Here is a 25398-nt window from a genome sequence, read left to right on the forward strand (position 1 = left end):
TTTTATTGTCACTAAGCATCTCTGTGAATTGTTTGATTGTCAGCAATGTGTAGAGAATTCTACAAAACTAAACAAAAATCAGCAATCACCACTTTTTTTCCACCTCCCTGTTTTTTTCTATTTTCCCAAACAGGCTCTTCTAAAAAAAAATGTAGTGGAGTGCTGGGAACTATGATTCCTGACAAATTTATGATGATATTATTTGTGATCCTTCTGCAGAAAGAGAAAAGAGGAATTTGGGTGCATTCCATACAGTATGATGCATGCATGATGAAAGAGGCGGAACTGTCATCAGCTGACTTTCACATTGCTGGGCTGGGGAGATTAGAAGATAGCTCGGCTCTCACTCTTCTTCCACTTATCATTTCACCAGAACTTCTACACCCCTAATATACAACCAGCACATTTCCAGGAAAGGCCACGCATGCAACTGCTTTGTGTTTAGCAAAGGGTGCCGATATAGAAGGCTGCTTTTATAAGGTAAGGACGGACATGAAGTATATACTGGGTGGCACTGTGTAGGTACATTGTCTTGGTCTTATTTGTGGTTGGGGTAGTATGTGGTCCTCTACAATTCTATATGCTGGAGACACATCAATTCCATATCAGTTTTTTTTATTTTATGGGTATTTTTTGTTATCATTTGTTTCCTCTTTAGTTGGATTTGATTCAAAGTAAAACCAGTTCCCAGTTTGTAAAAAAAACTAAAATATGGATCTCCCAAGCAGGTCCTGCTTGTATACTCACCTGATTCCCAGTGTTGTCCACCCCCCCCCCCCCCCATAGACTCATCAATCCAGTTCAGCTCCTCTTTAGGACTGAATAACACCCAGCATCATTCAACCAACTTTCTGTGAGCTCAGGGCATCAAGCAGTTCCTGCTTCTACACTCACCTGATTTACAGTGTTGTCCAGTGTTGTCCCTCATAGACTTATGGATCCCGCGCCACTCCTCTTCCGGATTGAATGACGCCCAGCATCATTCATCCAACTTTCTGTGAGTTCAGGGCGTCAAGGCTCCACCCCCTGCTCTGAGCTCACAGGTGAATACTGCGGAGTACTTATGGATTATCTCAGCAGTTCCTGCTTCTATACTCACCTGATTTCCAGTGTTGTTCTTCATAGACTTATGGATCCCGTGCCACTCCTCTCCTGGATTGAATGACGCCCAGCATCATTCAACCAACTTTCTGTGAGTTCAGGGTGTCAAGGCTCCACCCCCTGCTCTGAGCTCACAAGTGAATACTGCAGAGTACTTATGGATTATCTCAGCAGTTCCTGCTTCTATACTCACCTGATTTCCAGTGTTGTCCCCCATAGACTTATGGATCCCGTGCCACTCCTCTTCCAGATTGAATAACGCCCAGCATCATTCAACCAACTTTCTGTGAGTTCAGGGCGTCAAAGCTTCACCCCCTGCTCTGGGCTCACAGGTGAATACTGCAGGGTATTTATGGCTTCCCTCAGCAGTTCCAGCTTTTATAATCACCTGATCTCCAGTGTTGCACCCCATAAACTTATCAATTCAGTGTGACTCCTCTTCCAGATTGAATGACACCCAGAATCATTCAACCAACTTTCTTTGAGCGCAGAGCGTCAAGGCTCACCCCCTGCCCTGGGCTCACAGGTGAATACTGCAGATTGTGGTGCCAGCAGAGAAAGAGGGCCTGTGACATCATTGGTCTGGACTGAAGACACCTGGAAAAGGGTAAGTATATTGATTGGGCAGTAAAATAAGCAATTGGACATAGTTTTACCACCCACGATTGTCCACCTTAAGCTACAATGGTGGCAGGATGGGCAGCAGCAATCAACTTTTACCACCGGTTGCATTTTGTGGGCAGTACTCCAGGCAAAGACAACCTATTTTACCCCCTTCCTGACCAGGGCCTATTTTGCGATTCAGCACTGCGTCACTTTAACGGACAATTGCGCGGTCGTGCGACGCTGTACCTAAACGAATTTGACGTCCTTTTTTTCCCATAAACAGAGCTTTCTTTTGGTGGTATTTGATCACCTGTGCAATTTTTTGATCATGCGCTATAAACAAAAAAGAGCAACAATTTTGCAAAAATATTATATGAAATATAATATATGATATTTATATGAAATTCCCCACCAAAAAAATGTAAAAATCAAAATTTTTTAACATTTTCGGCCAATTTGTTTTATGCTCAAAATGTGTGGTAAAAAAAATCGCAAAAAGCGTATTTTGATTGGTTTGCGCAAAAGTTATCGCGTTTACTAACAAAGGGAAAGATTTTTGTCATTTTTGTTGTTTTTTTTTTTAATGCGTAATGGCGGCGATATGTGATTTTTTTTTTGCGGTACTGAGACATTGCGGCGGACAGATCGGACCCTATACATATGCACTGTTACTGTAAAATGACACTGGCAGTGAAGGGGTTAACTTTTTTGAGAGGGAGGGGCTATGTGTGTCCCTAGGGGCGTGATTCTAACTGTGATTGGCTGTGGCTTGAGGTGTAGGAACAGTGATCAACGGTCCTACATAGTAGAACCGTATGATCACCATTCCTACACAGGGGAGAATGACAGGCCGCTTGTTTACATTAGCCGCCTGCCTTTCTCCCTCTGCACCGGACGATCGCGAGTGACCGGCGGACATCGGGTCCGCCGGTCACACGCGCGGGGGGATCCGTGACCGCGCGGGAGCGCGCCTCCGTGGGCGCTCGCTCGCTCCCTAGACCCTCACAGGCTAGCGATGTAGTACTACGTCGCTCTGCCTGTGAGGGGCTGACCACCGCAGTAAATAGTCGTGCGGCGGTCGGCAAGCGGTTAAAGACACAAAAAAGTGGTGCCTTACCATTATCAATGATTTAACACAACATTGCACAATATGTGGTTTGGTGCACCGTAGTGCAAGTGAGATGGTAGTTACTGTGTGTGTTTACCATACATTTCAGTAATACAAGTGTGAACCCAGTGCATGTGGGGCCAGTTCACACCATAATCTTGCGATTATCGCTAGCAGCTGCTACAGCCACTAGCAACAATTACCGTTTTCTTCTGGCAGGGATGGCTTCCCCTGCCGGGAGCAGACAATGGCTCGGCAGGAGGGATTCCCCTGTCAGCACAGTGTGTTAATGGGGGAATCGTACATATTTCTTTCCTGCAACCTGCGATTGCAGGAAAGGAATTTGCACCATGTATGGTTGCTCTTAAGTATTTTCTGAATTATAAACATGGAACAAACATGCAAACAATTGTCTTAAGACAGGGGTGTCAAACTCAGTTTCATTGAGGGCCGCATCAGCATTATGATTGCCCTCAAAGCGCAGCTTGTATCTGTAATATTAAATGTCCAGAGCACGCCATCCCCCTTATATCAGATGTTAAGAGCCCACTCACTATCAGATGTCAAGAGTCCCCCCACCCGCCCTTACATCATAGTTATGCACTAGGGTGACCACGTGTCCCGGATCGCCCGGGACAGTCCCGCATTTGGAGAGTCTGTCCCGGGTCCCGGTCACCCTCATTCCGGGACAATGCAGTGTCCCGGAATGATCTGAGCCCGTGAGCCGCCGTCCGCGAGAACACGTGCCGCACTGCCGCTCCCCCACCGAACCGGCAGAAAGGAAGAGGAAGTGCGCGGCAGCGCGAGCTGCATTCATACTAGTGCATCATCATCATGTGCTGGTCTGGACTGTACCATGTACGGCCGCTGGATGAGAGGATGGCTGGCTGGGCTGTACCATGTTAGAGGGCGCTCAGGGCGGGCTGTACAATTCGAGCCAATACGAGAGCAGAGCAGTGAGCAGAGGAGTGTATTGTAAATGAATAGAATGTCTGCTGTGCTCTGTGTCACAACAGCGTGAGTGTCCAGTGTGTGTGGCTCGGAGCCACTGGCTCCTCCCCTGCCTTGCTGCACGCTGCGCAGTGCGCGGCCGAGTGAGAGTCACGTAACGTGACGACGGTGACGTCAGCCGGACTCCGGAGCCGGGATCTGTCTGTGCGGCTCCGCCTCACCTCAGCCTGCTGCTGTAACTGAGTCACTGACTGTGACTGTCTGTAATCCAACCACGGCCGGCCGATATCAGCATTTAAGAGGAGGACAAAACCTGGACAAATGTAAGTTTAACTTTTTAATGGATGAGTGTCCGGGTGTAGGGCCTTAAAGATGTATTTGCACATTGTAAATCTCCTGTCTAAACTAATTGGCAAAAAAAATATAAAAAAAATCATCTTTTTGGGGGATTAGAGGGGGTGGGGTGTTGCAGGGGGAGGGGGAGGGGGTCCCTGAATGGCAGTTTAGAGATGTGGTCACCCTATTATGCACCCTTTTACCTTGTGCTGCTGCTGGGAAGGATTTTGGGAACAGAAAGTTCAAGATCTAAAGAAAGACCAGAGGAGGGCTGGAGTCAGCTGCATGGTGAGACCAATGGAGGAGGAGATGAGGGGGTGCTGCGGCTACTTAGATAAGTGCAGGATCTGTAGGAAGAGTCCTGTCCTCCTCTCTGCTGCTGACTGTTGATACATACCCCATTAGATTGTAAGCTCTTCTGAGCAGGGCCCTCTAAATCCTCTTGTATTTTATTGTATTGTATATGTACTGTCTCCCTCTAATATTGTAAAGCGCTGCGTAAACTGCTGGCGCTATACAAATCCTTATTCATAATAATAGTAATAATACAAGGTCAGGTGGAGATGAGGGGGGTGCCACAGCTACAGCAGAGGTGTGAGAGCCACATGAAATGGCCTGGCGGGCCGCATTTGGCCCACGGGCCTTGTGTTTGACAAATGTGGCTTAAGGGATCAGAGAGGATTTTTTTTCCTGTTGGAAGAAAGAGGACCACCCATGTTTAAAACACTTGTTGTGCAGATGTGACAAACATCCGCACATTTGGAACGAAAATCGCCATTTTCATTTTTATTGAAGTGTAAAAAATACAGAAATATTATAAATGAAGAGGATAGATGCAATGAGAAAACACAGGCATTGTACAACATACCAGAAAAGCTCAAAAGAGCAAGAAATACAAATGTAGAAAGACATCCAACAAAGAGGGAAACACTGCCATATTTACTCCAATATACAGTATGCAGGTTCCTGTATTGTTAGTGCCACCTAGTGGCCATAATGCATTTTTTTCATAAACACCTCAATCAGGTAAAAAAAACACGCACACGCGCACGCACACACTATGGCTGTTAGGTGGGGCTGATGATATAGGAGCTACATAGATTAAATAAAATGATTTTAAATCTAAATATGTGGATGATTGACATATCCACGCAACTAATGTTTTATACATAGACCCCGTAAGGGTTTTTTGCCTTCAGGTACAGCTCAGCTGTTGGTTAGAACCTAATGCTGTAAAGTTCATACTCCCATCGCACACCTTGCTGGATATAGGCACATATATATTGGGTGCTGAAGCAATCACCCGCTGAACACTGGATCTATCACAGGTACATACAGCACATCATGGATCTTGCAAAAGCAGTCCAAAAGCTTTATTGCAAAAAAAGGTCACATCAAAAACAGTGCAACGTTTCGGAGCCACGCAGGACCCCATCACATGCCTGACGAAGGGGTCCTGCGTGACTCCGAAACGTTGCACTGTTTTTGATGTGACCTTTTTTGCAATAAAGCTTTTGGACTGCTTTTGCAAGATCCATGGTGTGCTGGTGAATATGTATGTACCTTAAGAATGCTGGTCTGTAAATCTGAACTCCAGGTAGATATAAAAGACACAAACAATGCCGCTCTGCATTTATTAATACCATTTTAAAATATTGGGGTTTTTTTTCAGTCTTTGAGTCCTCAGTTTTTGTTTTGCAGTCTACCGTACAGCAGAGCTAAGACTGGGAGTGCATACAGAGCTCCCAGAGGTGTACTGCAGTGCAAGGCACATGCTGATAAGAGGAGAGATCAGAGTGACAGAGAGAAAGGCTCATCAGTCTGCTGCTTCTTTTTTCCCTGTCCAGGGTTGGAATAAGACCTGTAAGTGAAAGAGAAACTGTAGCAAAGAAAGATCAGGATCCCTTTTATCCCAGACAGGACTGAGCCGTGTAAATATCAAACAGAAAAAAAACACAGCTCCTCTGGGTATATTTAATTTAGGGATAGACCGATTATCAGCAAGGCCAATATATCGGGGGCCGATATGCACTTTCCCCGATATATCGGTATCGGCCCCAGAACTGGCCAATATTGCCGATATTTTTGTGACGTCATTCTGCCTTCTTAGGCCGCCTCCCTCGCCTTGGACAGCCTCGTCTGGAGTCGGGACTAGTCTCGCGGGAGTGTATCAAACACCCACCCACAGCAGCCTGGTGCCAGCCAGCCACCCACATCCACAGGCACTGCACCAGCCAGCCACAGGCCCTGTACCAGCCAGCCACCCACAGGCGCGGTACCAGCCAGCCAGCCAGCCACAGGCCCTGTACCAGCCACCTACAGGCACTGTACCAGCCACCTACAGGCACTGTACCAGCCAGCCACCCACAGGCCCTGTACGGGCCAGCCACCCACAGCCCCTGTTCCAGCCAGCCCCCCACCACAGGGTGCCAGACAGCCACCCACCCACCACAGGGTGCCAGCCAGTCAGCCACCCACCACAGGGTGCCAGACAGTCAGCCACCCACAGACAGGGTGCCAGACCGCCAGCCACCCACAGGCCCTGTACCAGCTAGCCGCCCACATGCCCTGTACCAGCCAGCCACCCACAGGCTCTGTGCCAGCCACCCACCTACCACAGGGTGCCAGACAGCCAGCCAGCCACCCACCACAGGGTGCCAGACAGCCAGCCACTCACCACAAGGTGCCAGCCAGACAGCCACCACAGGGTGCCAGCAAGCCAGCCATTAAGTATTAAACAAAAATTAACATGTCCAGTACCAGATTTGTGCCAAAAATTGTCTTTATTTTTCAAAACTTTAAATGTACAACATTTCGGCCCATATCGGCCGATACCGATACGTTGTGACCACAATATCGGTATCTGTATCGGCCCTGAAAAAAAACTATCGGTCTATCCCGAATTTAAATTTACTACTTTCCGACCGGGCCATAGCCAAATGGCACCAGGGGCACGCACACAGAAGTGACCATGCTCGATCCAAGAGATCTGGCGCATCACAGATCATGGTAAAGGGCCAATGACAGCGGCCCTTTACCACGTGATCGGTCTGTTAACAAACCGGTGCATGTCCGATTCAGTTCTCTCCTCACACTCTGTACACAGCGAGTACAGCGTGCAAGGAGAGGAGAGAAACTGCAGCCACACTCATCCCCTGCCTCCTCCATGCCTCTATGTCAGTTATGCCCATCCGTGCCCCACCCATGCCCATCCGTGCCACACCCATGCCTCATCTGTGCCCACCCATGCCACCTCAGTGCTCATCCCTGACACATCTGTGCCACTACAGTGCTTACCAGTGCCCTACAGTGCCTCACAAAATGATAATGGGAAGTCAGGAAATGCATGTTGGGCTCTGTATGTGGCCAGGCTGTGTAAAAGTCTTACATATGTGGTATCGCCATACTCAGGAGGAGTAGCAGAATGTATTTTGGGGTGTAAATTTTGCTATGTGCATGCTATGTGTTAGAAATATCTTATAAATAGGCAACTTTGCGTTTCCATTTTCTTTCCACATTTTCCAAAAACTTGTGGAAAAAAAGACACATTATGCCTCCTAGATTATGTGTTGGGGTTTTGCTTTCCAAAATGGGGTCATTTTGTGGGCATTTCCATTGTCCTGGTGCTCCAGGACCTTCAAAAGTGTGATAAGTTGTCAGGGAATTATATGTGTAATTTTTGCTACTAGAACACCTGGAGGTGCTACTTAAATGTTGGACTTCTGTATGTGGCCAGGCTGTGTAAAAGTCTCACACATGTGGTATTGCCATACTCAGGAGGAGTAGCAGAATGTATTTTGGGGTGTAGTTGCAAGTATACTTATACAGTGTGTGAGAAATAACTTGCTAATATGACCATTTTGTAAAAAAAAAGGAAAAAAATCGTGGAATTGTGGGAAAAAATTACAACTTCAAAAAACTCACCATGCCTCTTATCAAATACCTTGGAATGTCTACTTTCCAAAAAGGGGTAATTTGGGGGGTATTTGTATTTTCCCGGCTTGTTAGTGTCTCAAGAAATGAGATAGGCCTTCAATATATCAGGTGTGATCAATTTTCAATGGTTGGCACCATGGCTTGTAGACTCTATAACCTTCACATAGATCAAATAATATATACTTATTTGTTTTATTTTTACCAAAGATATACAGCAGTATAACTTTTGGCCATAATTTATGAAGAAAAATAACTAAATTTTCTAATTTTAAAACCGAAACAAAGAAAAACGCATTTTTTCACCAAATTTTCATTTATAGCGCAAAAAATAAAAAACCCAAATATTATTAAATACCACCAAAAGAAAGCTCTATTTGTGTGGAAAAAAAGATGAAAATTTCATATGGGTACATTGTTGCATGACTGAGTAATTGTCATTCAAAAAGTAAGAGCACTGAAAGCTGAAAATTGGTCTGGTTAGGAAGGGGGTTTAAAGCGTTGTTCCACCCTAGAAATTTTTTTTTTACCTAAAAATGCCCCCGGGACAGTCAGGACTAGTGCATTTAAGCAATGATAGCCTCTGAACTGTCCCCTGTTTCACTTACCTTTTAGAATAAATACTTACCTTGAAAATGTCTTGTCCAGCGCTGCCATCTCAGGTGTGGGCAGCTGAAGCCGGAGTGTGTACTCTTCGGTGACGTCGGAAGTCCCAGAATGCCCTTCTCGTCCCTTCCGGTGCAGGCGCGTCACATCATCCCTGCACAGCTTCTGGGCATGCCAAGAAGCTGTTCAGCAGGGAAAGTTTTTTTTAGATGATGGGGGTGATAAATCACCCAAAGATGGTATAAATCTAAATCTCTCAGGAATAGATAGATCAGATCACTGTGCTTGTTGTCTCAGGTCCATTCACCTGTCAACACCATTACAAGGGGGTTCCCCTTCTTGGATCCAAAGTTACTTGCAGTAGATGTAAACCTCAGACATGAAATTTGAACAAAGCATATCCTTACATAGGGTGTACTTGTCTTAATTAAGAGTACTAAGTCATTTCTGTCTGCTGCTTCCGTTTTCCACAAGTTTTCCTGACACTAAGAGAAAAAAAGATGACAGGGGAAGGATCTTCAGCACACAGCTTGTGATTGATATCCTCAGCAATGCTCCTGTGTGAAAGGGGTGTTTCCATTCCCTCCAATCAGCTCCCAGTGCTCTCCTCATTGAGCTCTGCAGTGTGTGATTTCAACTTCCTGGCCCACTTTCTAAAACCTCAGACAAGCTTTATATGTTCTACACTTTCAACAGATGTAGAGAAGAGTGCGCTACAGATAAACAGGTACAACGTACAGTGCTCAGCCTAATTGAGAACACCACTTTTGAAAAGTAAGATTTGAATCAATATCTAAATGAACACAAAAACAATTTCCAAAAAAGTTGACAATACTGAGTTTTATTACTCATTACTTTATTAGCTCATTACGTGAAAGTAAGGTTAATAATATAACTGTGCTCAGAAACAAGTCCGTTTTTAATCAGAAAATAAAAGATAATAGGTGTGTGGTTATGTTTAAAAAATTGACCACTTCAGAGTTAGAAAAACTTCCCATTAAAAAGGTTTATGAACAAGCTGATGTTAGGAAGGTTATTAAATTGTTGGAGAATAGGAAAGATATAGTTGTCCCACCAGCGGATAAAGAGGGTGGTATTGTCGTTCTGTCAAAGAAGCAATACCATATTCCCAATTTTGGGGAACCCAAAATTCTCCATAGTCATGGAGGCACAATCTTTTAGATCTCTTAGTACGGCAGGTCATTTCCAAGCCATATATTTCTTAAGGGAAGATAAATGGCCTTCTCTGGAGACATTAATGAATGAGATGGATATTTTTAGACTTCCTTTCTGGAATGCACTTCAACTATCACACTTTTTTCGGTCAATCCCCAACCCTCAGAATTACAACCGTCAATTAACAACCTTTGAAAGATACTGTTCAGATACAGGAAATATTTATCATGTGTTATCTAAAATATATGATTTGATAAATACACCTGAAAGGCAATGTCAGCTATCTTATTTTGATAAGTGGGAGAGGGAGCTGTCTCAGGCCTTCTCACCGGAACAGCGTCAGAGTATGATCAATCTTGTCCATAAATCCTCTATATGTACTAAATATCAAGGAACGAATTTCAAAATAATGACGAGGTGGTATTACACTCCATATAAATTACATAAAATCTCGATTAATAACTCAGATCGATGCTGGCGCTGCTTGGTGGAGGAGAGCACGTTAATTCATATTTTTTGGTCTTGCCCTAGATTGACGGATTTTTGGAAAAAGGTTAGAGAGATTAAGTAAAAGTTTACAGAAATTGAGATCCCGGAAGATCTGGCTTTCTTTTTGCTACAACTAAATAACTTATCAATGAGGAAATATCGGTAATATGTCATTTAGCAAATGCGGCCAGACTTAGTATACCTCTTAATTGGAAAAAACAAACACCTCCAACAATAGCAGGTTGGATTCGGAAAATAGAGGAAATAAACAAAATGAAGGATCTAGTAATGACAGCTCAACATAAGAGGGAAAAATATATAGAGATGTGGGGAGCATGGAACTTATTTATACTATCGAGAGGTTTAGCATTAATAGACTGAAAAATAGTATGAAAGTACGGTATAAGTGTCGAGTATTTTTCTTTTTTTTCCTTTTTTTGGGTAGACGAAACATGCGCCCGCCAGGAAATGGAAGGGATTAATATCCCTCCTCCCCATCCCTTTCTTTCCCCTTCCCCTCCTCTTTGGGTTTTTTTTTTTTTTGGGGGCCTTTTTTTTGGGTTGTTTATGTATACATAAAAGAAGAAAAACTGGATTTGTAAGAGACCGTACTATTTGTAGCTTTATTATGAAGTCAAATTGGTTGTATAGAAACAGAAGTAGGCTATTACGAATAAGCTTAGATAAGAGATTGTGATTGTTAGATATTTGTATTAAAAATGATGTAAGAACTCTACTTTTTCCTACATTGTAAAATTACATGATTATAATGTATGTTTTTGGTTGTATGGTCCTATCTCAAATCCTTAATAAAGTGAAAAAAAAAAAAAGAAACAATACCAGAATGAAATGGAGAGATTATTGAGGGATGGAGACACTTATGAGAAACTTCTCTCCAACTCTATTAAACGATATAGGAAGGATTTAGAATGTTTGATTAGGTATGGAGCTAAGAATGACATTTTAAATAAACAGGAAGAGAAATACTTGTTACCATCAGCCTGTCAGTTATTATCTTCCCAAGATTCACAAAGACAATTTAAATCCTCCGAGAAGACCTATAATTAGTGGTATCGATTCCCTCGCTGCGAGATTGGGTGAATACATAGATCTAAATCTACAACCCCTTGTACGTGAAGCTAAAGCTTTTTTAAAAGATACTAAGCATGTGTTACAGACATTGGAACAGCTTAAAATTGATGGAAACACAGTCATGGCAACGGCTGATGTCTCCTCATTGTATACCAGCATTGATCATGTGGGTGCGATTAGGGCAGTTAAGTGGGCATTGAATCCGAATAGTGGATTGAGTTCTAAACATTTAGAAATCTTTGTTAAATGTCTAACTTTCTGTTTGCAACATAATTACTTCTGGTATAATGATACTTATTATCTGCAAATTAGAGGCGTAGCCATGGGTGCTAAGTTTGCACCGAGAGTTGCGAACCTATATATGGCTAGATGGGAGGATGAATGGATGAGAGTCCATCATAATCCACATTTGATTGTTTACAGGCGCTTCATTGATGATTTATTGCTTATAGTTAATGGGAATGAAACAGATCAAGAAAATATGTTGCAAAGATTGAATGTGAATGATCAAAATATTAGATTGACATGGAATATTAGCAAACAACAGATACAATTCCTGGATTTGGAGATTAATATTCTAAATCATAAAATATGCACAAAGACCCACATTAAGAGTACGGATAGAAATGCCTATATACCATTGAGTAGCTGCCATCACAGACTATGGGTTTTTAATATACCAAGGGGTCACAATATACTAGGATCAGAAGGAATTGCACAGAAATAGATGATTTTGATAACCAATCAAAGTGTCTAATGGAAATGTTTATGGATAAAGGATACAAAGATTTTTGCACGCAGAGAAGGATAGGATTAGAAATATGAAAAGGGAGGATCTTATGGTAGAGAAGGTGAAAGAAAGAGAAGTAGATGAAGGAGGTTTGAAAATTATTCTTGACTATAACATACAATATAGAGCAGTGGAAAAGGTTTTGAATAAATACTAGCAGGTATTGAAACAGGACAATATATTAGGACAGGTATTACCAGATAAACCCCAATTTATGTACAAACGAGCCCCAAAATTTACGGGAGAGAATTGTGAAAAATGTGGTTGAACCCCCAAAAACGAATAGGATGTTTACATGGCATATTAAGGGCTTTCGGGCTTGTGGACGGTGCTATAGCTGTGTAAGGGTACCTATTAATATTAAAAAGAGAACCTAATTTGAAAATCCCCTAACAAATAAAGTACATGAGATTAAGGATTTTGTATCATGTGACACGAAAGGGGAAGTATATGCCATTAAATGCCCCTGTAATATGTTATATATGGGACAAACTAAACATACATTAAAATAAAGGATAAGGCAACATGTATGTAACATTAACGCGGGTTTTGACAAACATTACCTCTCAATAAATTTTAAGGAGAAACATAATCAGAGTTGTAGAGGGTTGCAGTTTTTTGGGATAGAGGCCCCCAAGAAACATTGGGGGGGGGGAGACTTTGTGCGGGAGTTAAGTAAAGGGAGTCCTGGTGGATATATCTTTTGGGATCTTTGGCGCCGGGAGGTCTGAATAAAGAATTTGATCTGGGATGTTTCATCAGTAATTGCTAGGTTAATGTATGGGAAAGCATATTAACAGGTAGTTTCCCTGAGTATATATTGTTTAATGAAGGGAGGAATATATATGTATAGATGTATATGTATACATATGGATATATTTATTTATTTTATAACTATTATTTTATCCTAATATTATTAATTTGATCTCTCATATGGCCCAATGTATGGTTTATACTCTATTGCTATGTTTTAATTATATATTTTTATACCCTATTTTTGTCTTTAAATATACAATGATAGTTTTAATTATTTAGACTTATGCTTCAAATGTGTAGGGATAGTTTTTTTTATATTCAACACACCCATATTGTTGCTTGTATGTTTTGATTCTTGGTGACAGTGCGTATTGTGAATAACAGCTTCCCATGTCCGATGTGGAAATAATGTTATAACTATCGGTAGTAATTATAATCAGATCACTTGTTTGGATGTTCGGTAGTATTACTTTGTGCTGTCAAGGACGCGGTGTTTACAGTCCATTATCGATATGATGCTAGTCTTTCCTATATAAATTTATTCAGTCCTAGCCATCCAATCATATCTCCCTGAGGAAGACATGTGGTTCCTGTGTCGTCATGCGTAGGGGAGGGGCTCGACGGCAGCTGCAGACACTCCACAGAGAGGCTGACCATTCACACAACCCACTGTTACCACAACATATCTAATTTGGAAAGTTTTGTAAAATCTGGTGCATTGCAGCGGAATATGTGAGTAAACCTTTTATGTGTAATAAATTGAAGTCTTTAACCACTTGCCGACCGCCTAATGACTATTTACTGTGGCACTCAGCCGCTTACAGGCAAAGTGACGTATGGGTACGTCGCTCGCACACGAGCCCGGCGGGGCACTCCCGCTCGTTCCCTGGGGAGCCAGCGTGTGTGACCAGCGGCTCCTATGGCCACCGGCCACTCGCGATCTCCCGCAGGAGAGGGAGAAAGACAGATGGCTGATGTAAACACAGCCGTCTGTCATTCTCCCTGAACTGATCACAGAGGCTATGTGATCCTGCTATATAGGATCGCATGTCTCTGTGATTACTTCACAAGCCACGCCCCATAACAGTTAGAATCACGCCCCTAGGGACATAATTTTACTGGTGGACAAGGGGTTAACCCCTTCCCTGCCAGTGTCATTTTTACAGTAACAGTGCATATTTATAGCACTGATTACTGTAGTAATGTCACTGGTACCCCCAAAAGTGTCAAAAATGTCAGTCAGGGGTCAGATCTGTCCACCGCAAAGTCGCAGTCCCGCAAAATAAAATCGCAGATCGCCGCCGTTACTAGTTAAAAAAAAAACCAATAAAAATGACAAATATTTCGTAGTTAGTAAACGCAATAACTTTTGCGCAAACCAATCAAAATACGCTTATTGCGATTTTTATTAGCAAAAATATGTAGCAGAAAATAAAATGGCCTAAAATTTAAAAAAATTTTGATTTTTACATTTTTTTTGAGAATTTCATATAAAAAAATTTGAAAAATAGTTATTTTTTCAAAATTGTGGCTCTTTTTTTGTTTAAAGCACAAAAAATAAAAATTTCACAGATGATCAAATACCACCAAAAGAAAGCTCTGTTTGTGGGAAAAAAAGGACGTCAATTTCATTTGGGTACAGCGTCGCACGACCGCGCAATTGTCCATTAAAGTCACGCAGTGCCGAATCGCAATATAGGGCCTGGTCTTTGAGCAGCCAAATCCTCTGGGGCTTAAGTGGTTAAAAAAGATTTAAGCATTATTGGAGAGGGATATCCCTCTTTTTTGTATGTCACATTGATTGATTGCACAAGGAGAAGTTACTCACAGTAGGATCCCCACCTGGGGGGATTGATTAATCATCTTTGGCCCGACAGAGGCACACTGCTCATTAGACCAAGCTTAATTGCATGGTCACTGGAATTGAGGTGAGGATCCATCCACTGGGGGTTTTAAGTTTGATGGTGTCGGTCACTACGGAGGAATCTTTGGAGCACATTTGTCACTTTGGAGTGGACTACTTATCGGATCACTTGTTTGGATGTTCACAGCACTATTGAACACTTTTTAACCGGTTGCCGACCGCCTCAAGTACATATACTGCAGTGGTCAGCCCCGGCCAGGCAAAGTGACGTATCGGTACGTCACTAGCCTGGGAGCCAATAGCGGGCGGGCGCGCGCCGCCGGAGGCGCGCTCCCACCTCGGCTCGTTCACGGACACCTCCGTGCGTGTGACCGGCAGACCCAATGTCCTCCGGTCACTTGCGATCGTCCGCTGTGAAGGGAGAAAGGCAGGCGGCTAATGTAAACAAGCCGCCTGTCATTCTTCCCTGTGTAAAAGCACTGATCTAACAGTCCTGCTATGTAGGACCGTTGATCTGTGCTGTTACACACACAGCCACATCCCTGCACAGTTAGAAACACGCCCCTAGGGACACACTTAACCCCTCCCTCTCAGATAAAGTTAACCCCTTCCCCGCCAGTGTCATTTTTACAGTAACAGTGCATATGTATAGCACTGATTACTGTAGTAATGTCACTGGTACCCCCAAAAGTGTAAAAAATGTCAGTCAAGGGTCCGATCTGTCCGCCGCAATGTCGCAGTCCCGCAAAAAAAAAAAAAATCGCAGATCCCTGCCATTACTCGTTAAAAAAAAAAACAACAAAAATGACAAATCTTTCCCTTAGTTAGTAAACGCAATAACTTTTGCGCAAACCAATCAAAATACGCTTATTGTGATTTTTTTTACCAAACACAGGTAGCAGAAAACAAATTGGCCAAAAATGTAAAAAAATTTAGATTTTTACATTTTTTGGGGAATTTCATATAAAAAAATGTGAAAAATATTGTTATTTTTGCAAAATTGTCGCTCTTTTTTTGATTATAGCGCATGATCAAAAAATCGCACAGGTGATCAAATACCACCAAAAGAAAGCTCTGTTTGTGGGAAAAAAAGGACGTCAAATTAGTTTAGGTACAGCGTTGCACGACCGCGCAATTGTCCGTTAAAGTCACGCAGTGCCGAATCGCGAAATACCCCCTGGCCAGGAAGGGGGTAAAATCTTCCAGGGTTTAAGTGGTTGAAGAGTATTGTTTATATTTGCCTAATGTTATATGGATTTTATATGAATTGTGGCACTTTATATATTTTTGATTCACAATATACCTATGATCACGGGTTTGCATGTTTTATCAGCACATTGATATTTATACGTTTATTTGCGTATAGGTTATACTGATAGCACTTTAATTGTGTGGCATTTATTTATTTGTTTCTACACTTATGAGAGAGTGAAGTGCTCGCTGCAGTACCTAACCAGTGCTCACCTCGATTGCTCGCAGGAATATTTCAATTTTCTTAGGATACCTTTTTTTGGAGAGTGCAGCCCATTTTTATTTTAATTAATAAAAGTGTACTTTTTCCCAGAAAATTGTGTTTGAAAGACCGCTGCGCAAATACAGTGTGACATAAAACATTGCAACGACCTACACTTTATTCTATATATATATATATATATATATATATATATATATACACACACACACACACTACAGTTCAAAAGTTTGCGGTCACTTAGGCTGGCCATACACTATACAATTTTCTTATTCCATTTCCTTTAGATTTACCTTAAACTATGTAGTGCAAGGGCCTGCCTGACTGCATACAAATTGAAAGTGTTTAGGTTTGACCCTATATTACATGGTTTTGGTAAATCTAAAGGAAAGTTGAACAAGAAAATTGTATAGTGTATGGCCAGCCTTAGAATCGTCTTTATTTTTGAAAGAAAAGCATTGTTTTTTTTTTCAATGAAGATAACATTAATCAGAAATATAGTCTAGACATTGGTAATGTGGTAAATGACTATTCTAGCTGAAAACGGCTGATTTTTAATGAAATATCTACATAGGTGTACAGAGGCCCATTTCCAGCAACCATCACTCCTGTGCTCTAATGGTACATTGTGTTAACTAATCGTGGTAAAAGGCTAATTGATGTTTACAAAACACTTGTGCAATTATGTTAGCACAGCTGAAAACTGTTGTGCTGATTAGAGAAGCTATAAAACTGGCCTTCCTTTGACCTAAGTATCTGGAGCATCAGCATTTGTGGGTTTGATTATACTCTCAAAATGGCCAGAAAAAGAGAACTTTCTTCTGAAACTCAACAGTCTATTCTTGTTCTGAGAAATTAAGGCTATTCTATGCGAGAAATTGCCAAGACACTGACGATTTCCTACAACGGAGTGTACTACTCCCTTCAGAGAACAGCACAAAGGGGCTCTAACCAGAAAAGAAAGAGAAGTGGGAGGCCCTGATGCACAACTAAGCAAGAAGACAAGAACATTGAAGTCTCTAGTTTGAAAAAAAGACACCTCACAGGTCCTCAACTTACAGCTTCATTAAATGGTACCTGCAAAAAGCCAGCCTCAACGTCCATAGTGAAGAGGCGACTCTGGGATGCTGGCCTTCTAGGCAGAGTGGCAAAGAAAAAGCCATATCTGAGACTGGCCAATAAAAGGAAAAGATTAAGATGGGCAAAAGAACACAGACATTGGACAGAGTAAGACTGGAATAAAGTGTTATGGACAGACAAATCCTAAGGCCCGTACACACGATAAGAAAATCTGTAGAGAAAATTTGTCTGATGAACGATCTGCTGATTTTCAGATTGTTAGTATGGTGCTTTCGACAGCCGACTCCGACTTTTCGACTGACAAAATCCTGATGTGCAGGCTATAAAATTTTTGTCGTCCGTCAAAGCAACGTCTGATTTTCGTCTCATTAGTACAGATTTCAACAGAAAAAAATCTTAAGGACAAGACTAGGCATGCTCAGAGATGAAAGAACACATACAAAACAATCCAACACATGACATCATTTCTGAAGTAGAATTCTGTCGTACGGGAAAATTCGTATGAAAATAACCTCTTCACTTTCCACATCAGACTAGCATGCCACAAAAAACGGAAGACAGATCGTTCGATAATCTGATCGTGTGTACGGGGCTTAAGTTTGAGGTGTTTGGATCACACAGAACATTTGTGATATGCAGAACAAGTGAACAGATGCTGGAGGAGTGCCTGGTGCCATCTGTCAAGCATGGTAGAGGTAATGTGATGATCTGGGGCTGCTTTGGTGCTGGTAAAGTGGGAGATTTGTACAAGATAAAAGGGATTTTGAATAAGGAAGGCCATCACTCCATTTTGCAACGCCATGCCATATCCTGTGGACAGCGCTTGATTGGAGCCAATTTCCTCCTACATCAGGGCAATGACCCAAAGAACACCTCCAAACTATTTAGGGAAGAAGCAGTCAGCTGGTATTCTGTCTGTAATGGAGTGGCCAGCACAGTCACCAGATCTCAACCCAATTGAGCTGTTGTGGGAGCAGCTTGACCTTATGGTACGTAAGAAGTGCCCATTAAGCCAGTCCAAATTGTGGGAGGTGCTTCAGGAAGCATGGGGTGAAATTTCTTCAGATTACCTCAAAAAATTGACAGCTAGAATGCCAAACGTCTGCAAGGCTGTAATTGCTGCAAATTGAGAATTCTTTGATGAAAGAAAAGTTGAAACTACAAAATGATTATTTCTAACCTCGTCAATGTCTTGACTATATTTTCTATTCATTTTGCAACTCATTTGATGAATAAAAGTTTGAGTTTTCATGGAAAACATGAAATTGTCTGGGTGACCCCAAACTCTTGAACGGTAGTGTATATATATATATATATATATATATATATATATAAAATGTTTAGGGGTTCTAAGTCATTTTCTAGTAAAAAATACTGATTTAAACTTGCAAGCAACAAGTGTCAGAAAAAGGCTTAGTCTCCAAGGGGTTAAACGCAGCCGGGGGGAGGTGGGGGAAAATCACATGGTGCTTTTGCGTTGTTTGAGATGTGTGAGGGTGCCATTGAAGAAAAAGTTCATCCTTGGGAACATGTTGCATGTTCCACTTGCATTTAGGGTAGATCGTTTTCCAGCTCCTGCAGCCTCTCCCCCCATTTCCTGCCTCAGTGTGACAGCAGGCAGGGGATCCTCTCCTTGCACCCTCTGTCACAATTCAAAAGCAGCGCAGCTGTGTGAGGCTCCGCCCACAGGACTGCATCATTCATTTCCAGTTTCCTGCAAATGAATAGACTACAACTACCATCAGCAACCACGGCTGATGGCTTGTAGTTCTGAACAGACTGTACAGGCTGAAAGCTGCAGGGATTGTCTGCAGAACCCTGACATTGAACCGCTAATAATGGGTGTAATGCTTTACAGGATCCTGCAGGAAAATAAAATAATAAATGCACATTATTTTCTGCAAAAATATGTGCATGTATTTTTTCTTAAAAAGTGAACTTATTCCTGTGTAAAATATACATCTAAAAGTACTCATTTTTACGCACATAAAATCTGCAGACCTACACGTGTAAAATCCCAGCTAGAAGTTTACACTAAGGTTACGTTCACATGTTAGCGTAGCGGATCGCGGGCAGAATCACGTCGATTTTGCCCGCGATCTGGAAATCATTGCAAATCGCGGGACGCCTGTGCGTTGCCGTTGATTTGCAATGGCACCCCAAACGCTGTGCGTTGTTGCCACGATTTCCGCCTCCCGAATCGCGGTAACATCGCGCAAACAAAATCGAGGGTCGCATGACGCCCAAAAAAGGTACAAGAGCTTCTTTGGGGCAATATTGCAACCTAGAGGTGTTACAAAGATGGTGTACAGAATGCCACCCCCCCTCCCCCCCTCAGAAATGTCCTTTCTTGCTTGTGTGATTGGCTTAATAATTTTTCTAGAAGTCTGCACAAGTCAAATTTTCAGCACCCCCTGCAAAAAAGAGAAATAAAATGTAATTTTTGGTGAGGCGCGGCTGCGGCTCGGTCCTCCTCCCTGCTGTGGCTCGGTCCTCCTCCCTGCTTTCTCCTCCAATGGTGATGCTCCCAAAGGAAAATTACATCTATAGGAATGCAGACTCTTTCATTCATTTCATTATTAGAGCCCTGCAGGTACAGCAGCTGATTGATGATTATAAAATTACTTCTGTACGGATTCACTTTGCACATGGACACAAACAGCTATTTCTCAAGAATAACAAAACGTAGGACTCTGCAACAGGTTTGTTAAAATCCCTGCAATGTGCATAGATCACCCAGAGGGGAATGTTTTTTTTTTTTTTTGCAACAAAAGTGGAGTTACTCTTTAACTTTTTTGGTAGAGCCACCATCCAGTGTTTGTTTTGGATACATTTTTAGTGACATGCTTGACGTACAACTTAGACCCTGTTCACACTGGGGCGACCTGTCAGGCGACCTGGTCGCCTGACAGGTCACCGTAGGTCACCTGCCATAGAGAAGCTGTGGACCCGTTCTATTAGGAGCGACACAAGTCGCTCCGACTTAGAAAAGGGGTCTGGAGCTTCTTTGGGGCGACCTGGAGCGACCTGCATTGACTTCAATGTTATGAAGTCTGTGCCAGCCGCGACCTGTGAGGTCGCCCCAGTGTGAACGGGGCCTTAGAGTTCGTGTGGGCATGAGTGGTCCAATTAAAAGTGGTATTGTGCTGTGCCTGGCTCTGAGCACTGTACTGTCATCATGTCTGGCTACCCTTCCTTATCGGTGGGTGCTGGGGGGGGGGAATAGGGTAAGTTCTTCTGTTCAGCAATTGGGAGGATTTCCCCAAACCACTTCAAATACCGAACAGTTATAGTGAAAATAATTCTGGGCAAGCATCTGTGAAGCCTCACTTTCCATAATTGCTATAATAAAAAGAAGAATGGAATGCTTATTGTAACATTTGCTGGATTGCACAAACTTTATTTAACACTAGGAAACAATATAATTCACCGGCATGCATTCTTCTGCAATTACATTGTATTTGTATTCCTCAGAAGAGGGATCTTCGGGAGACGTTTGAATTTCTGGTAACAGAGCTGTACACTGTGATGAAATATTCAGAATTACACAATCAGCTCAGTCATGTAGCAAGAAGGAAATGCTGAATCATCCCTAATCAGCAAATCCACAATGAATCAGCAGCCTTGGCTGAACTCAGCACCGATCTGAGCAGAGTCAGATGACAATACACACGTCTGTTCCTCTATAGAGAACTAGAATTCATTACAATTCTTATATGTATCATTTAGCTTTACAATAGGCCTGATAGCAGATTACACTGAAAAATGAGGAATAACGCCCAATGAATAGCCCAATGAAAAGATGTAAGCCCCGGTTCACACTTGTGCGTGTGCGGGGTTCGCATGTAATGTCGGAGCGCACTGCTCCGACATTACATGCGATCGGCTGTGCGGTGCGAGTTTAGCCATACACTTTGTATGGCTAAATTCGCACCGCAGCCGCACCAAACACGCACAGGGACCCTTTTTGGCAGCCGCATCAGGATCGGATCGCACAGCGGTTCACACTTGTGCGATCCGATCCTGTGCGAACTGCACGATCGCACTGCGATATGCGATCAAACTGGGGGTGTCGTTAAGATTACATTGACACCCCCAGCGTATCGCATATGGCAGTGTGAACTGCCTGGGGTGCGTGTGTGATGCGGGAAAAGGCTGCGGATTCGCAGCCTTCCCGTATCGCATAAATGTGAACCGAGGCTTAATGAATCCTTATTGTTATACAGGATTTTTATAGTGCCAACAGTTTACGCAGCGCTTTACAACTTGAGGGTAGACAGTACAAATACAATACACTTTAATACAGTAGGAATCCGAGGGCCCTGCTCCTTAGAGCTTACAATCTAAGCGAGTCCTTATGGTTCCATTTGTCCTGCAATGACCCAGAGAAATGGAGTTAGCATCTGAGATCAGATTGCGTGTTGGGATGGCCATAGACTGCACAAATGTCAGCCAATTTCCACTGAAATTCCATCCAATGTTGACCCTGCAAGCACAACCCGAAAAAAAGTCAATTTAAAAAAAGTGCTGCGGCTGCTAAATACTGGCAGCAGAGATTCCGCCATCCACTCTGTTTAAGGGCTCTTTCACACCGGCGGACCGTTCAGATGCGCCTGTCCGTTTTTTTGGGGGATCTGAACGGTCCCCCCATGCATCTCTATGGGGCATCGGATGGCAGCGGAGACATGTCCGCTGATATCCGATCCGTCAAATCTGGACGGATGCAAACCCTATTTTCCATCCGTCCAGTGGACCGAAGGTCCGTTCCCATCCAGTTTCACCCATAGAGATGCATGGGGAACTGACAGCTGTGTCTCTGCACACAGCGCGGAGACACAGCTGTCACCCTCCTGCTCAGTGGGGGGGATCGGCGGATCGATCCCCCGCTGAGAAAGACGGACGGAGTGTGTGAAAGGGGCCTAAAGCGGTTGTAAACTGCGGCTTGTAAACAACAAAAAACACCTTATATATAAACTACAGCACAGAGCTATAGACAGTGCATATTCTTAATATTTTATGTGACTAAAAAAATATATATTGAATAAAGAATCCAGAAATACGTGTTTAATTCTGGTGGATGAGTGAATATATTAAGTCCCAGTGCCAAAAAAACTATATATGAAAAATCCCCCCAAAAAATTTTAAATGATGAATAAGCAAGTGTCCAGTGAAAGTATGTTATTAGTGCTCAAAGCTGAAACATCCAGGTGATTCATGTGAACTGTGACTCCTGTGTTCACACCCCTACACCCCCCCCCAAGTAGATCCTCTTACCAGAAGATGTGGACACCTAGACAGTACTGCATAGGGGTCTAACAGGCTTGGTACTGGTAAGCAAGTGTGGATGGGGCCCCTTTAATCTCCAATGCTCGATATAAGAAGAAAGATCCCAGATAGTGTAATGCGTTCCAAAAATGTATTTATTAAAACATATAGATGTACACTTACAATATTGTAGAATTTCAAAGGCTCATCAAATGAGTATAAAAAAGGGCTTCTAGAGGCAGGTAGGACAACTAGCCGTATTGAGGTTAGTGTACCATGCAGGGAGAGCGGCGTGTAAACAAAAAGTGCCAGTAAGGCAATTGTATAATGTGCTAGTATGCATCGCATACTAGCACATTATGGAATACTAATCTTAGAACGAACAAAGCCCTTCCGCAGCGCACTGTCACCGCTGAGAGGGCGGACATCTCCCCCCGGTCTTTCTTCCGGGTTTGCATGTTTCGGCTGTGGGATTGGTCAGAGCCGCAATAACATTAGTCTCCTCATGCATGCAGGAGCTTTTGGTTCCGGTATAAAGTTCCGAAGTTCCGGCATGGTATGCTAGGCCTTCGGGAGCACATGCGCTGGAGATGTCACTGGTGCATGCAGAGCGAGTATCTCGTGCAGGTTTAGGAGATATTCATTTTACCTACCGGTAACCCTTATTATAGGCTTACCTGTAGGTAAAAAAAAAAAAAATCACAAAACGGGCTTTACTATGGCTTTAAGGGGATACTGACTGCCTTTCTCTTGTTCGCCTGTGGGCTGAATGAGAGAAAATCATGCCATGTATTAGGGACAGGGCTGCTAAGAAATAATGGGCTCCCGTACATCCTTCATGATGGACACCCAACCCCCCAGGGTGCAGCGCAACAGTGCCTTTTACTTTATCCGCCTACACCCCGGAAAAAAAAAAGTCCCTCCTCTGCTCCCACCTTCTGGGCTCCTCTGTTGACCTGATGGGGCCTAGCAAAATGTAATTTAAAGTATACCCTAAAGGCAAAATCTTTTTTGCTTTTGGAAAGAGTGCAGAGAGATTAGAACACCTGGCAGTTTTTATTGCTGTGTGTCCCCATTAGGGAGATTCACCCTCTTTGTCCTGTGTACCATTATCATTGAAAGTTAAAGTAAAAGAAAATCCCAAATTTTAGGTTGTCCCCAGCAAAGTAATAAGGGAAATCTTCCAAAGAAAGGCACTAGTTTCGGTGATCTGGGGGTCCCCAAGGAATTCCCTTAATTTGCAGTGATTTCCTCTCACTTCTTGTTTGGCTATGGGACAGGAAGTGAATTGAAATCTCCACAATGGAACACAGATGGCAGGAAAAAAAAAAAAAAAACAGACAGGGGTTATAACCCTCCCTTGCTCTATCCAAAATGAAAAAAAAAAAAACAAAAAAAAAAAGTTTTGCCTATAGTTCTACTTTAAGCCTTTGTAAGCAAGCAGGAGTGAGGATGTGGTTTAGTAAAATCCATTTATTTAGGCAGAAATTAACAATAAAGCTGCCCCAGGCCCCCTGTTTCGCTGATGGGACCTGGGCCCAGTACAAGACCGGTTGTGCTGCCTTATCAGCGACCCTGATTAGGCATGCACCGATATATCCACTGCCAAAAATGATTGACTGAAACTAGGGTTATCTGCATTTTGCCAATAGAAATATAAAAGTGCAGATAATGGCATGCTGCGTCCCATTGACTTCAATGCAAAATTTAATTCAATTGACTTCAATGCAAAAATGCCCCCTATTGACTTCAATGCAAAATCACGTCCCATTGACTTCAATGCAAAAATCACGTCCCATTCACTAATGCAAAATCAAATCCCATTGACTTCAATTCAAAAACGCCCCCTTTGGACTTCAATGCAAAATCGTGCCCCATTGACTTGTGTCCTATTGACTTCAATAGGCTTTATATACATTTTTTTTTTTTTTTATATATATTAAAAAAACAATACTGAAAATTTTGAAAAAAGAAAACAATATTTTTTGTTACAAAACATATCCAAAAAAAAAAAAAAAAAAAATATAATTTCTTCATAAATTTTGGCCAAAATGTATTCTGCCACATCTTTGGTAAAAAAAAAAATCCCAATAAGTGTGTATTAATTGGTTTGTGTGAAAGTTATAGTGTCTACCATGGTACACAGCCGTGACCAAAAGTTTTGAGAATGACACAAATATTAATTTTCACAAAGTCTGCTGCATCAGTCTTTATGATGGCCAGTTCCATATACTCCAACATGTTATAAAGAGTGATCAGATGAATTGCAATTAATTGCAAAGTCCCTCTTTGCCATGAAAATGAATTTATTCCCATAAAAAACATTTCAACTGCATTTGTGAAGAAGGCTTCAGAGTGTCCAAGAAAGTCCAGCAAGAGTCAGGACCATCTCCTACAGTTGATACAGCTACAGGATCGGGGCACCCCCAGTGCAGAGCTTGCTCAGGAATGGCAGAAGGCAGTTGTGAGTGCATCGGCACACTCAGTAAGGGGAAGACTTTTGGAGGATGGCCTGGTGTCAAGAAGGGCTGCGATGCTACTTCTCTCCAGGAAAAACATCAGTGACAGACTGATATTATACAAAGGGTACAGGGATTGGACAGCTGAGGACTGGGGTAAAGTCATTTTCTCTGATGAATCCCTTTTCCGATTGTTTGGGGCATCCAGGGTGCCCACTGCACATGTGTGAGTCGTGCTGCGCATTGTGAATGGTGGATTCAGACTTCTGGGACCTGTCGGGTGTCCCAGAAGACTGCATGGGGATAATACTGTAC

At 42.7% G+C, this 25398-nt stretch overlaps 1 protein-coding gene across 1 annotated transcript in view; it reads left to right on the forward strand.

The window, feature by feature from the left end:
• Nucleotides 1-347: 347 nt before the first annotated feature.
• Nucleotides 348-25398, forward strand: part of BACH1 (BTB domain and CNC homolog 1) — a gene marked incomplete at its 3' end in the record, with an annotated part of 103559 nt that continues 78508 nt past the window's right edge. The window contains exon 1 of the mRNA XM_082246626.1: nt 348-480. The remainder of the gene's footprint in view (nt 481-25398) is intronic.

The sequence above is a fragment of the Pelophylax lessonae genome (assembly GCF_965119305.1).
Source record: "Pelophylax lessonae genome assembly, chromosome: 2".
Taxonomy (NCBI): Eukaryota; Metazoa; Chordata; class Amphibia; order Anura; family Ranidae; genus Pelophylax; species Pelophylax lessonae.